Consider the following 12500-nt stretch of genomic DNA (forward strand, 5'->3'; position numbering starts at 1 on the left):
TTGGAAACAACTGAAAAAAGACGCTGGACCTGAGGAAAAGACGCTAGGTCGACACAGGCCCTTAAGGAGTAATCAGTAATCAGTAACTAATTACAATACCTGAGTATCCTGCCCAACACTGTTCATTAGTGAGCTGAAGGCCTGGGCGGGAGGTGTGGGGCAACACGTGGAGAGGGAGGAACTCCACAGTGGGCGAGTTCACTGCTTGTTAACATGAAAAGAAGGTGTGCATGAGAGAGGAGAGGGAGAGGGAGCAGCAGTTTGACATCAACAATACAGGCATTTCCCAGTCATTTGAAGCCTCATTTCTCTCTCTCTCTCTCTCTCTCTCTCTCTCTCTCTCTCTCTCTCTCTCTCTCTCTCTCTCAGTGGTTTTAGTGGTTCAGAAGAGTGGTTAGAAGACCTACAGTAAGGCAGGGATGGGCAACTCTGATGATGGAGAGGGCCACACAAAAAATCCCTCGCTACCAGAGGGCCAGATTGTGACCTGTGCACTTCCACCAGTAGCCTACTGTAACACCATCACTCCCAATTATAGCTACTAATTTGATGACTGGTAATCAAAGTTTATTATACCAACATTTATATTTTTCATATTCAAATTTCAAATATTGAAATTCAAATGCTTGTCTTCCCTTGATGCCATCGGTGATGATGTCAGTGAAGATGTCATTAGTGATGTCACTCGAGCAATTGGGATGCTCAAGGGACATCCCTGATGACATCATAACTGATCTGTAAAGAAAGGGGAAGGTGTTCTAGATGTGATCACGAGTATGGAAAGTGTGGAAGAGGGGTGCAACCAAAATGCTGTAGTTGTGGAGGAGCTCATAGTGTGGCGTATGGTGGATGTGAGGTTATGAGGAGGGAGAGTGCTATTCAGAAGGTAAGAGTGGAAAGGAGGATCACTTATGCAGAAGCTTTGAGAGTGTCAAGATGATTGAACATTGCAGCAAAAAATTAGGCCGAGAGCAGGCGGCAATGAAGCATTTAGGATTCTTTTTTTTTTTACCTTTATTTATACAGGGGGAATTTCACTGAGAGCAATGCTCTCTTTTTCAGGAGCGCCCTGCCCTGTTCACATTCACACACACATTCATATCTGGAAGCTTAGTGGGACTGACTTGTGCAGAAGTGAGGGAGAACTTCACCAATCAGTCAAGCCAAGAAGAGAAAAAGTTAAGTTATGGTAAGAGAAGATCGAGAATGTAGGGAAACAGTGGATGGATGGATCCAGAAGAAGGCGGTAATGCAACATTAAGGATACCAACTTGCCATAAAACAACTGATGACACCATTACCGATGACGGCATCACTGATTACATAACTGATGACATCATCACTAGTTGTGTTTCCATTACACTTTTGCGCAAAACAATTGCGATATTTCTACAATTTCGAAAAAGTACAATTGCGACTTGCAGGCGTTTCCATTAAAGTTGAGTTTGAAGTCCCGTCTCACGTATTCTCGTAGAATCTCTCTCGCGAGACTCCACTTTGAGGAAGATGGACGTCCCGGGCGTATTGCGTCGCCTCCTTGGTGTTGGCAATGTGATTTCGTTTGCTACTGCTGCTGCCGTGACTATTTTAAACAGAAGAAGAAGGCAGCGGATGATAGTTTATAGGCAAAGTCCTTATGTATGGCAGCGGCCACGTATAATGGATTTCTGGGAGAGGATCGTAAACGAGGAATTCACCAACGAATTGTGGATTCAGAATTTTAGAATGTCCCGGGCAACGTTCAACGTGCTTTGCGACGCTATTGGACCTCTTGTGGCACCAGCCCTACCATCCCCTCGCGAGGCACTTCCTACACAAAAGCGAGTAGCTATTGCCATTTACAAACTAGCTACTTGTTCTGAGTACAGGGTTGTAGGTGAGACATTTGGAGTAAGCAAAACCACTGTGCACAGATGTGTGTATGGGGTTTGCCAAGCCATATGCGATACGCTGATGAGGCGAACAATCAGTTTGCCAGGCGTGAACGAGGCACTTGAGATTGCACAGCGCAATTATGAGGCACATAAAATACCCCAGGTGTACGGCGCAATCGACGGGTCTCACATACCTGTTCGTGCCCCAAGTGATGGCTATCGCGATTATGTAAACAGGAAAGGTTGGACATCAATTGTCCTGCAGGCCGTGGTTGATGATCGATTAATCATCAGGGATATCTCCGTGGGATCACCTGGATGCGCTCATGATGCTGCTGTGTTTGTCACATCGCATCTGTTTAGGTAAAACTCCAAATCTTACCAAGTATATTTGTCAACATTTTTGTCAAAATATGCCATTATACTTAATAAGTCAAAATCATCTAACTTGTAAAATTTCAGTAGATAATGTAATGTTAATCTAATCGACTGCTAGAACTTTTATTTACATGTCTTCCACTGCAGTCTCTGCATAACTCACTGAGCCATCTCATGGTCAACATTGGTATTACACATTATGTTACTGGATATCACCACAGATGTTTGTTTTTTGTTTCTAATAAAAAACAGCCAATGGAACATGAAAATATGCAGTTGTCTGTTACAAGAAATATTTTTCACTTGTTACTCTGGGGTGTTTAAGGCCCCATATCTTACAGAAATGACTGTTTAGGTGATTTTGACTTATATTAAAAGTCTGAGTTTTGGAATGTACCACACCAAACCACAAACATATTTTTGGGTTGCCTTCAGATATCCAGCAAAACACCCCCAAGCAACAAAGGACATCGAGGGAGTCCAAGTGCCACTACTCCTTGCTGGTGACCCTGCATACCCTCTACTACCCTGGGTCATGAAGGGCTTCCCCGGTCCCAATTTGACAGCAACACAGGAAACTTTCAATGAACACTTGAGTGCCATCCGTGTGAAAGTGGAGCATGCCTTTGGACACCTGAAGGCAAGATGGCGTGTCTTGTCCAAGCAGTCTGACATAAACTATAACTTCATGCCGGTGGTGGTGGCTGCATGTTGTGTTCTCCACAATCTATGCGAGGAGAAAAGACAGCAGCTACCACCTGCGGCATTAGGTCCTGCAGTGCCCCATGCCCAACAGCCCCAGGGATATCATCAGGAGCAAGATGCAGGAGGCCTTGCGATTAGAGAAGCTCTTGCACAGCATTTGGTCACAGCTCGTTAGTTTAGCCACACAAGCAAACAATCTGAAATCATAAGTAAAGTTAAGTTTACCTTTACCCACACTTTGAGTGTACATTGTTATTACAGTAACACACAAGCACATAGCAATGGTTTACTGTTTCAAGTTTAATGTGTGGTTTCACATAACATTTTGTTAACACAAAATATTTTTTCATTGTCTTATACAAGTGCTGTTTCAAAGAACAAAACAATATGGCTCCATGTACTGTATAAGCTGCCATTACAGAGAACAGGTACACTATGGCAACAGTTACTTTTTTTTTTTTGTGGTTTCACACAACTTTTTGTTAACACTTCATATTTCTTCTTACAACAGTGCCTTTTCAAAGAAAAAATAAATATGGCCCCATGTAGAAGAAGCTGCCAAAATGAACAGTATCGCAACAGGCAAATAGCCTTTTTGTGCAAAGTTCCTTAACAAAACAGAGCTGCATGCTTTCCTTGACTTTCTCTCTCTGTGTGTATCTTTGTATGGCTGTCAGTCAGTCGGTCAGTCAGTCAGTCAGTGTAGCCTACCTGAGGGCCTCTGTTTGTGTACACACATATTAAAGCTCAAAAACGTCAACATCCCTAGTTAAAGTTAGTGCAATTAACTGTTGCATGTAAACTTACAGGTAAATAACATTAAAGTGACTAACATAGCAACATGGTAGCTTGGTTGTATGTGTTATGACCTACAAAGCTTGGTATGTTCTGTAAGACTGGGGATCACCTCCCCACTCATCTGAGGGAGATGTAGGAGGAGGCTGCTGCTGATATGATGGAGGTGCTTGGTTGTGGTACACAAAAGGCTGCTGCCCTTGGAAGTAGGGATTGTATGCTGAAGGTGGTTGCTGGGGGAAAGGCCGAGCTTCAGCCATCACTTCTAGAGCATGAGCATGGCGCTCTGCTACATCTGTTGCCCTCTCTAAACATTGAACTGCTCGATTAAGCGCATCAGAAATCGCGCTTAGGGTGGCCTGATCTTGTTTTGCTTGATCCCTCATCAGGCTCATGTGCACTGATGTAGTTGAGGCTCTACGCTTCTTTGGCAGTCTCCATGCCTCTTGAGGTGTAGGTGTGGGTAGAGATGATGCTTCCTCTTCTGGCACAGGGGCGTCATCAGGGCCGTGGAGCGGCATGGGCAAAACATCAAAGGATGCTATAATGACAAGAAGAAGGGATAATGAGATAAATAAATATATACACAATACTGTGCAAAAGTCTAAAGAGTTTTTATATAAATTGTCTTGGATGTTTATTCTTTTTTTCCTCCTGTATTAGTGTGTCAATAGACTGCTCTTGGTACATTTTGTGATATTTGGAACCTTCAATTATTTTTGAAAGCATCTTACATGTACCTGAAACTTTTGCAGAAAGACAGATAAAAGAATAGTTCTGTGTAAAATCTCTAGTTTATATTTTTTAACTACTCGTTTCATTTTCTCCTCAAATTAAGTGTTTATTTTTTGTATTTGGGCAGATCAGGTTTGCAGGATAGATATTAAGAGGGAATAAAGCAGCAAACAAATAGTCACGACGGTAAGCCCACTTTGTTATTGTCCTATTTCTTTTCTGATCTAATCAGCCAGCCAATATGGTGTGACTTTAAAAGATGGCAAATTCTTGGCTTACCCTCCGAATCCGTGGTACTAGTCCCCGGAATTGGTTCCTCATCGTCGGCGTCTTCGTCTGCCTCGGCATCAGCATCTAATAATTCATGGAATACATAATGGAATATAATTACAATAGTAGCACTACAACATCTAAATCAGGCCTACAACAGATGGTAACTAAGCTGTCCCTAGCGTTAGCATGCATGTTCACGTTAGCACATTTGCTGACTTCAGGCCATATAAAAATGAAATAATTGGGACTTACCCATGCTGTTGATAACTGACGCCAATGATTGCACGATGGGCCGATGACCTAAAATGCTGTCCATGGCACCGTAAAAGTTAAACTTTACTTTAGCCTTTCCCCCGGCTCCGCTCTTGCACAACAGGCGTCGTTCTGATAGGTAGCGTTGCTTTAAAGTTTTCCACTTGCTGCGGAGATTTTGCCACGGTTTATTGAACCCCTTCTCCCTCATTTTCCTTTCTAACTCCCTATAACAGTCTGCATTCCTCTGTTGTTTGCTGTCTAATATGCTGGTTATATTGTCCTCCCTAATGAGGTTTAGAAAAATCGTTGTCTCCTCTTCTGTCCACACATACCGTGTCATGTTTGTAGCCAGCCGCCATTTGAACAAACAAAGAGAACTGCGTCACGTGACCCCTCCTCTACGTCACGACGTATGGGTCACATGACGTGCTAATGCGAAAAAGCTGTTTCCATTACACTTTTGCGATATACTGCTATATCGACACGTCTGAAAAACCACCTCATGAGAGCGCAAAAACGTTTTGCGATATTTGGGAGGTTTTTCGAAATTTACATGTTTCCATTACCCACTTTCTATTGCGATATTTCGATTTTGCGCATTTCTGAGTGTAATGGAAACACGACTACTGATGACATCACCGATGAAATCCAATTGCTCGAGTGACATCACTGATAGTATCAATGAAAAAGGTAGAACCTGCACCCTTACTCCAAGCCACGTACTTTAATGAAGAATGACGTTGCGTTACGTTGGTGCGCATCCAAACATGATTAATACAAATTGACACACATCACGCAGGTATAACCTGAGAAAATGCATATCGTCGGTGTCGGGCCAGGACCTCGAATGTCACTTTTTTCACTTTCTTACTTTTTGTCATGAATCAATGCCATTGGTCACCCTTCACGTCTCTGTGTGGTTTTTAACAAATGCAACCAATGGAAAAGCATTAAAACGAGCTTGTGAGTAAATCTCGTAACGCTAGGCTGCAAACTTGTTTTAACATGCAAATCGGAGTGCTTTCTGACGAGAATAAAGTAACGTTAACGTTACGTTATGTCAGACTATTTCTCACCCCATGCGAAAGCCCCAAATCGGCCATGAGAGGCGAGGGGCAATCCTGCTGCTCCTGCGCGCGCGCCCGCGGCCTGGAGCTTGGGGGCTCGTGCATGAGGATGCGGCTGCCTCCCGCTTGACTGGCCATGAGAAAGCGCTTCCAAGTCGGACTGATAATATAAACAACATCATTTGAGCTTATCCAGGTCAGATATTTATAAAGTAATGACACATTCAGCGGGAAACTAACTATAATTAAGACATGTGCCAACTTTGACGACATTTGGTTCAGTAGTTTAAGAGCAAACAGGTTTTTTTTACTTCCTGAAAAGTTTCTGTTTTGGAGATTCGAGGTCCTGGAACGACAGCAGCGATATAATACATAGAAAAAGTGGGCTTAAAGGGATAGTTACTTTTTTATGTGGAGTTGTATGAGGTACTTGCTGACAGTCAGTGTACTACATGGAGTAGAATGCAGCCGGCGTGGTCCCAGTTTGGAGAAATGGAGACCAGCCACGTCAGGCAAGTAGAGCTGTCTGCTGAGTGTGAAGGTCCATGAAATGTAAAAAACAAAGAAAATACATCAAATGCCTCCATACTGCTCACATGGGTTAATCCAAGTCTCCACAAGCCCTAAGATGCCAAGTTGACTTGAAAATATGTCACTTACACCCGCCAACATAGAGCCTATCATACTATGGTTTTAATGATATGGCTGTGTTCTCATCCTTCAAACATTTCTGACCTTGACAAAGATCCAATGTAGGATGGAAACGTCATTATTCATTAACTCATTGAGTGCCATGGACGTCTTTCGACGTCCAATTAAATAGTGACGTAGAGTGCCAAGGACGTCTTTCGACGTCCAATGCGTTTTTTGACGGTGGGACGTCGATCAAAGCCTTTTGCATCTCCTGTACAAATATTGTAGCTATTGAAGGTGTATAACCTATTTTACGAACCCATTAGGTGGCGACAGTGCCCTCCAGATTAGAGACAGGTCCGAGAAACAGCAGGAAAAAGCCGTGATCAAAGACAAACCGATGCATGCTGCAGCCAGAGCCATATAGATTGCTCTGTCTGGAGCTGACGTAGGCTCCGAACAGGAGTCAATCCACGCCCACAACTGAGCCCCTCTGTCTCTGTCTGTCTGTCTGTATAGTTTCTCCACACGATTAGCCACCAGAAAAGCAGCACCCGACGCCAAACCATTCAGCAGTCCGGTTTGGCTCTTCCCTGTCGCGCTGAGAGCCGCCCGGCACACACAAACGGAGCACTCCGAAAATAGAGTGGGTGCGTGAGGCTGTGTGCAGTGTGGGGAGGAGTTTGCAGCTGACGGGGGGAGAGGGGGAGAGGGGGAGAGGGGGGTGGGGCACGCAGGGCATCACACAACAACTACACCACGTCACTACATCAGAAAATATTATCTTCAGACTCAGTGAATGTGCTTGAAATGCTGCATTTCACAAAAGGCGGAATATCTCAGCTAATAATTTGAAACGCCTGTATTTGCTCAAAACGACCTATCTTCTCCGGCTCATAACTAAAGAACGGAAAATGGTATCAATAAACTTTTTTTTGCTGATGATACAATAGAGCCAGCTCGTTCTTTGTGCGTGTTCGGTGTTTACATAGTAATATCACACAATATTCTGTGGGCCTCGAGAAATCACTGAAAACGCTCTGAAAACTCTGGCACTGGGAGCGTCCGTTCTCCAAAAGTGGCTGGCACTCAATGAGTTAAACTAAGTGTGTGATGTGATGACAGTAAGTAGGACTGGTAGAGTTTGTGTAACCGCACTCAGTGAATGAAAGTCGACCACAATGAGTGAGTGAAGGAGCAGTGCACTACTCATGATTTTATCATAATACTAGTCACTAGGGCACCACTAGTGATTATGTCATAATGTAACAGACATCATCAATGATGACATACATTGATGATGTCATAGACATTGTGACGACATCGGTGATGTCATAAATCCTTCCCTGTAGAGGCTATAAGTAGGACTGGTGTATTATTTATTTAACTACCAAACATACCCCTTGATCTTTGTTCAATAAGAAATAATAGATAACTAATCATGGTGGATGATATGGATTGGATGGAGTTGCCAGTCCATCAGAAATGTGAACACAAGGTGTGGAAGGCCAGGTCAGTGGGCTATGAGGAGGCTCTGAAGCTCTTCCAGAGGATCAATGATGAACATAGCTCTGAATGGGAGAATTTCCTGGGGCTCATCAAGAAGTTTGTGACAGAGTCCAATGCAATTGTCCAGCTGAAGGGCCTAGAAGCGGCACTGACTTTTGTAGAGAATGCACATATAGCCAGCAGAACGGTAGGAGAGGTGGTGAACGGTGTGGTGAATAAAGTGTTTAACCAGCCCAAGGCCCGGGCGAAGGAGCTGGGCTCGGACATCTGCCTCATGTACATCGAGATTGAGAAGGCAGATGCCGTGCAGGAAGAGCTCATCAAGGGCCTCGACAACAAGAACTCCAAGATCGTTTTGGCCTGTGTGGAAACCATACGCAGGGCACTCTGTGAATTTGGAGCCAAGACGTTAGCTGTGAAGCCCATAGTGAAAGTTTTGCCAAAGCTTTTTGAGTCCAGAGACCAGCCGGTGAGGGATGAGGCAAAGCTTCTGGCTGTAGAGGTCTACAGATGGATCAGAGATGCCTTGAAGCCTTCGCTTCAGGGCATCTATGCTGTGCAATTGAAGGAACTGGAAGAAGAGTGGGCCAAGGTGGCACCAGGAGCCCCCAGACAGTGCCGCTTCCTCCGGTCCAAGCAGAACCTACGGGCCAAATATGAGCAGCAGCAGGCGGACACAGGGGTGGACCCAGCTGATGAAGAACCTGAGGAGTCAGCCCAACAGCTGGATGCCTATGACCTCCTGGAGCCAGTGGAGATCCTCTCCAAACTGCCCAAAGACTTCTATGAGAAGATTCAAGCAAAGGAATGGCAGGTGAGAAAAGAAGCACTGGATGCACTCGAGACACTTACTAAAAATCCTAAGCTAGCAGGAGAGTGTGGTGATTTAGTGCGAGCACTGAAAAAGGTGATAGGCAAAGACCCCCATGTCATGTTGGTGCCTCTCGCAGCTAAATGCTTAGCTGGTTTGGCATCGGCTCTAAGGAAGAAGTTTGGGACACATGCTAGCTATGTGGTGCCAACTATTTTGGAGAAATTTAAGGAGAAGAAGCCACAAGTGGTACAGGCTCTGCAGGAAGCCATTGATGCAGTGTTCCTGACTACTACTCTTCAGCACCTGAGTAAGGATGTGCTGGCTGTGATGGACAACAAGAATCCTTCCATAAAGCAGCAGGCTTCACTGTTCCTGGCCAGGAGTGTACGTCTGTCCATCCCCTCTGCTCTGCCCAAGGCCCTGGTCAAGCCCCTCTGCACTGCCTTGCTCAAGCAAGTGAATGATTCTGCTCCTGAGGTGCGTGAAGCTGCGTTTGAGGTTCTAGCGAGCATCATGAAGGTCGCTGGAGAGAGGGCCATTAACCCCTTCTTGGCTGACCTTGATAAGGCCAAGCTCGATAAGATAAAAGAATGGGCTGACAAGATGGAGCTGGCTGGGGGGAGTAAGTGGGCAACAGAAGCACCTGAGGCTCCTCCTGCCAAGCCTTCAGGGCCTCCCAAAAAGGCTCCTGTGGCTAAGGTTGTTGGCATTAAGAAATCCAAGCCCACAACAGCTGGAGGGAGAGAGAGCAAAGAAGTGGTTGAAGAAGAGCTCTCTATGGAGGTGTGTGAAGAGAAGGTGGCTGCTGTCCTCCCGGCCCTCTGTGTTCAGCAGCTGTTCTTCGAAGATGAGAAGGCGGCCTTGCTATCCCAGATTGACACAGAATTTCAGAAGTTGCATGGGCAGAAGACCCCCCATGCTCCCACCAGGGGCTCCAGTAGGATGTCAGAGGATCAGGAGGGAGAGGAGACAGAGGAGGAGGGAGGTGCAGATGTCGTGGATCTGCTGCCCCACACAGGAGCGATGGTGGATAAGATTGGGGATCAAAACTGGAGGATCCGCAAGGAGGGTTTGGATGAGATGGCTGCAGTCCTCACACAAGCAAAATTCATCAAGCCCACAGTGGGAGATCTGCCCATAGCACTGAAGGCTCGCCTCAAGGACTCCAACAAGATGCTTGTCCAGCAGACTCTGTCCATCCTCCAGCAGCTGGCCACAGCGATGGGTCCCAGCCTCAAACGGCATGTCAAGACTCTGGGCATACCTGTCATCACAGTCCTAGGAGATGGCCATAGCACGGTCCGTGCTGCGGCGCTGAGCACCCTGTCGGCCTGGGTGGAGCAGACCGGGATGAAGGAGTGGCTGGAGGGCGAGGAGCTGTCTGAGGAGCTGAGGAGGGAGAACCCCTTCCTCAGACAGGAGCTGCTCGGCTGGCTGGTGGAGAGGCTGGCCACCATGCACTCGGTGCCTTCTGACCTGCTGCTGTGTGTAGCGCCGCTGTACGCCTGCCTGGAAGACCGCAATGTGGATGTGAGGAAAAAGGCACAGGACGCTCTACCTATTTTTATGGCACATCTGGGCTTTGATAAGATGAACAAGGCTGCAGGGAAACTCAAACCTGCATCTAAAGACCAGGTGGTCGCCCTGCTGGACAAGGTCAGGTCCATCATGCCAGCCAATGCTGCTGGTCCTGCCAAAGCTGCCCCAGCCAAAGCTGCCCCAGCCAAAGCTGCTGACCTTCTGGATTGTGAAGCCACTGAGGACAAATGCAATAATGCCAAAACTGCCAAGGCAGGGACTGCACCGAAAGGGAGAAGTGCAACAACAAGCAAGAAGCCCTCCTGCAAGGGAAAGGAGATGCAGGACAGGTCAGGACCCCTTTTCACCCTAGTGCCCGGCAGAAAAGAGCAACGAACCAAAGAGGAGAAGAACTTGAAGGTGCTGAAGTGGGACTTCCGTTCTCCGCGGGATGAATACATCGAACAGCTGAAGACTCAGATGGCTCCCTGTGCTGCCAAGTGGATGCAGGAGGAACTCTTCCATTCAGACTTCCAGCGCCACATCAAGGCCATCAGCACAATGATTGAGCGTCTGGAGGCGGAGAACGACGCCATGGTGTCGTGCCTGGACCTCATCCTCAAGTGGTTCACGCTGCGCTTCTTCGACAGAAAAACCAGTGTGCTGATGAAGGCCCTGGAGTTCCTCAAGCTCCTTTTTCTCTCCCTCAGCAAGCAGGACTACCGCCTGAGCGAGCTGGAAGCCAACTCTTTCATTCCTTACGTCATCCTCAAGATGGGGGACTCCAAGGATGTGGTGAGGAAGGATGCACGAGCCATAATGAGCATGGTGTGTAAAGTCTACCCTGCCGGCAAAATGTTCCCCTTGGTCATGGAGGGCACCAAGTCAAAGAACTCCAAACAGAGATCGGAGTGTCTGAATGAGCAAGGGTGTCTCATTGCGCTTTACGGCATGTCCGTTTGCCAGCCGATACCGGCCAAAGCGCTCAGGGAGATCGCTGTGCACATTGGAGACCGAGACCCATCGGTTCGCAACGCAGCTCTCAATACTATCGTGGTGGCCTACAACAAGTGTGGAGAGCAGGTCTACAAACTCATCGGCCATCTGTCAGAAAAAGATATGAGAATGCTGGAGGAGAGGATCAAGCGTTCAGCCCCTCCCTCCCAGGCCAAACCTGCCGCCGACGAGCAAACGCCCTCCAGACTGTGGCAGCTTCGTGTCCAGAATGCCGTGGCAGTGGAGCAGCCGGAGCTGTCTGGTCTGATCTGGAAGCCCATCTGAATAAAGGTGGTGAAGAAATGGGCAGAAACCAAGAAAATGTGGTGATCCCAAGAGCTCCTGGAAATCTTCAGCATGATCTCTGCTGTTGAACGTGGTCAGAGAGGTCAGTAAAGGAGGTGGCAGAGCGGGTCTGATTCAGCTGTGGGAGTTCAAGTAGAAGTATCCACATGTAGACCTGAATGCTCACCTGAAGATGCTGTTCCAGTGCTTCCAGGCCTTCATAGAGCGTGGCCTTGCTTCAGTGGGGACAGAGAGAGATGCGTCAGAGAGAGTGTCCACCGCCCTCCACTGGCTCAGAAGAGCTGAAGCCATCCTTCTACAGGAAGATTCAAGACACTCTGCCAGCTCAATGGCCTGGATAACAAAAAGACACATAGCAGCACAGGAGTCCTTGGCTCCAATTCCAACACTGACCAGCAGGGGCTCCTCCAGCTGCGTGGCCTGGGGAACCGGGTGAAGAGTAAAGAGAGAGAGGGAGAGAGAGAGCAAGAGGGTGCCGGCAGGGCAGGTGACATGGAGGAAGAGTCTGTGGACTGTCCCATACTGTCTGCGCACGCTACCCCTGCCTCCTCTGAAGACCAGAACAAGCTGTCCCATCTCCACCACCACCCGCCCAAGCCACATAGCCCCCTGCCCGGCCGGCTGGCCCTGACCCCCCCCTCC

General features: G+C 47.2%; 1 protein-coding gene, 1 long non-coding RNA gene and 1 pseudogene across 3 annotated transcripts in view; 1 reads left to right on the top strand and 2 right to left on the bottom strand.

Annotated features, from left to right (window-relative positions):
• nrn1la (neuritin 1-like a) overlaps positions 1-12500 on the bottom strand; it is a gene marked incomplete at both ends in the record, with an annotated part of 104218 nt that overhangs the window by 37194 nt on the left and 54524 nt on the right. The window lies entirely within an intron of this gene.
• On the bottom strand, positions 3359-5344 carry LOC310793247. The gene is made up of 3 exons (XR_014553513.1): positions 5013-5344; positions 4767-4841; positions 3359-4293 (listed from the first exon to the last, which is right to left on the bottom strand). It is a non-coding gene; the product is annotated as an uncharacterized lncRNA (long non-coding RNA).
• Positions 8157-11837, top strand: LOC310792407 (cytoskeleton-associated protein 5 pseudogene; annotated as a pseudogene). The gene has a single exon. The product of its transcript is annotated as a cytoskeleton-associated protein 5 pseudogene (transcript).

Source organism: Poromitra crassiceps (assembly GCF_964638095.1).
Source record: "Poromitra crassiceps genome assembly, chromosome: 18".
In the NCBI taxonomy this organism is placed as follows: Eukaryota; Metazoa; Chordata; class Actinopteri; order Beryciformes; family Melamphaidae; genus Poromitra; species Poromitra crassiceps.